Here is a 2,976-nt window from a genome sequence, read left to right as displayed (position 1 = left end):
TTCCCTGCCACCTTGGATGCCAAGGAGGAGGGTAAGAACAACAGCATCCCTGGTTCTAATCCTTTCTGGCTACATGACTGTGGTCAAAGAGTCCTTTGAATAATGAAAACAAATCCACAGAGAAGTCATATTCTGCTCATGCTTCAAATTCAGCAGTGCCTGCCCGATGTTGAGGAAGGGCTTCTCTGATTAGACTGCAAAGCCTCTGAGGGTAAGACCCATGCCCTAATCACCTTTCCATTCTTAGCTCTTAACATGGTGCCTGGATTATATATAGTAGCTGCTCAATAAAAATGGATTCAGTGGATGAACGACCCGCATGTAATAGGATACGATAAGAGAGACTGTTTTCTCATACGAATAAACAATCCAGTCGAAGCCATTGTCTTGTAGAGAGAGCAGCTTTTACTTAAAATCAATGGATGTTCATTCCTGCAGACCAGCACAAAAGAGGCATTATTCAAGGTGGGCAAGGATTATACACAGACAGGCTCAAGGAAGAAAACAAGCTGTGTTAGAAACAGTGATATATAAGAGCTTGGTAAGCAGGGAAGGAGCAGTGAGTGTGCAAAAAAGTGCTCCCAGCAGGGCAGGAACCTGCTGCAGGCAAAGGGAACACTGATGGTGTAGGTGGCAGTCTCAGGCAAGCCCATCAGAGGGAAAGAGAGGATCCCAGGACTGTAGGAAGAGCAACTGGCATAGCGGGGCGTGCTGGGTGCCGTAGAAGACCACATGCAGCTGGGTGACGGGTGATGGCCTGAAAGGGAACAAACAGCAGGCTCGCTCTGGGCAAGATTTCTAAAAAGAATGATGACGTTAAGACTCTTTGGAGGGCAAACAGGAGTGAGTTCGGACTCGCAGCTTTAAAGGGATTCAGCTTTTTGCCACCGACTTCCCTGGCAGGGAAGGAGTGGGAACCTAGGTGCTCCAGAACTCCCTAAGAAACAAGGCTCGCACTCCAGCTCACGTGATCCGAGAAGAGCTGTGGGATCGGAACTCCTGAGGTTGGCGGGGCTGTGACGGAGGCCAGTGTGAGCGTGCAGAGAGCAAGGTGCTATGCTAGCACAGGTTAACTCGGAAACTAGACTTTCTGCTAAACTGATAACCAGGCAGTACCCGTACATCCACAGGATTTCATGTATACACATTTTAAAGATTTTCCTTTCCTGGTAGCAATGTAGATTTATAGTCTGGATGGCCAAGCTTATTAATTCTAATAATTGTCTTTAGAATACAAGTCTATGAAAGACTGAAAAGAGCTATGACCCAAGGTTCAAGAAGAAAGGGGAGGGGCTGGAAGGATGGCTCAGCCTTTAAGAGTATGTGTTGCCCTGTCCCTAGAGGCACTGCAGGTATTCCATGTGCAGCAGTAGGTGACAGAGAGGAGAGAGGCTGTGTCCGAGCTCAGTGTTCTGACCTGGGAACATCTGAGTGACTCATAACCCAGGATGACCCCGTCCTGGTGCCACAGTGCACGAGCAGGGCAGAGCACTCCCGAGACCACTCCTGGGATGACCCCGGACACGCAGAAACCCCTGGGTGCAACTATGAGGAGCAAGTAAGTGCTGGAGAAAGAGAAGTAGAAGGATGTGGGCACAATGAAGAGAGGCAGAGCTGGAGACTCAAGGGTAGTGAGGAACAGCCTGGTGTGAGTAGCCAATAATGCCACCTGGCCTGGGCTGTCACCTGGTGCCATGACTGGCAACAGCAGGGGTCCGTTACCACTAAAGGTCAAGTAGACGGGTCTGACTGCTGCCCACCTGGGGTTGATGCCTGAGGGCTGTGCAGATCAGGTCTCACCGTTCACCCAGGCATCATGGAATTGCTGGTCCTGGAGAGAGCAGGACTGCACATTGTGGGAGTTGTGGATAAACTGGCACCAGCAATTTATACGCGTGGGAGAGCTGGCCCTACCACTCATCTCCCAAGAGGTGGCATGGATGAGGGAGAGGTACCCCACTTCTCCCTCACCTCTCACCACCTGTAGCAGGTAGGAGCCCTAACTTTGGGGTCTGGAGAGCAGGGGAGCCGTCCCTGCCCCTCTCCAGCTGCAGCACTAAGGAGAGCAGGCTCTACACCTCACCTAGGGAACACAGTAGAGCTGACCCTGCTGGTGGGCACAGGCAAGCAAGCTGGCCTGAGGGTATGAGCATGAGAGGGCTGGCCTTGCCACTTGTCTGCTGTGCAGTGACATGGGCAAGGGAGAGATGCCCCCACCCCACCCCTTGCAACCTATGGTAGGTGGGAGACCTGGCCCCAGGGTCATCAGAGTGGGAGAGTTGTGTCTGCCCCTCCCCTACTGCGGCACTTGGGAGTGCAGGTATCTGGCACCTGACCTGGGCAGCAAAGTGGAATGGCCCTGGATGTGGGGGTTGTGGGTGAGCTGGACCTGAGGGTGTAAGTGTGGGAGAACTGGCCCCGCCTCTTGTCTGTTGTGTGTTGGCACAGGCTAGGGAGAGATCCCTGTCCCTTCTTGCTGGAGAGCTAGCCCTCATGGGATCATGAGAGCAGGAGAGTCGGTTCTGCCCTTCACCTGTGGGCCCTGCCCCTCATCTGTGGACCCTGTACCTTGCCTGGGCAGCATGGTATTGCTGGCTCTGGACATGAGGGTTGCAGGTGAGCTGGCCCTGAGGGAGTGAGCACAGGAGAGCCAGCCCTGCCTCACATCTACTGTATAGTGGCTCAGATGAGGGAGACACGCCCTCCTCCCCTCCCTCATCCTTCTCCACCTATGGCAGGTGGGAGAGCTGACCCCAGGGTCATGAGAGTGGGAGAACCGGTCACGTCCCTTACCAGTTGCAACACTCGGGAGAAGAGGCCCTGCACCTTGCTTGGGCAGCAAGTTTAAGGTGGGCTGTAAGTGAGCCAGCCTCGAGGGTGTGAGAGCAGGAGAGCTGAGAGACTGACCATCTCAGATATCTCTTAGGTCCAGATTCAGGTTGACCCAGGCCAACACCACATCATTGATGAACTGCT

General features: G+C 53.4%; 1 pseudogene; it reads left to right on the top strand.

The window, feature by feature from the left end:
* Positions 1-1,330: 1,330 nt before the first annotated feature.
* Positions 1,331-1,451, top strand: Gm22609 (annotated as a pseudogene).
* Positions 1,452-2,976: the final 1,525 nt, after the last annotated feature.

This window comes from Mus musculus, chromosome 1 (assembly GCF_000001635.26).
Source record: "Mus musculus strain C57BL/6J chromosome 1, GRCm38.p6 C57BL/6J".
Lineage (NCBI taxonomy): Eukaryota > Metazoa > Chordata > Mammalia > Rodentia > Muridae > Mus > Mus musculus.
This window is presented reverse-complemented; position numbering and strand designations above follow the sequence as displayed.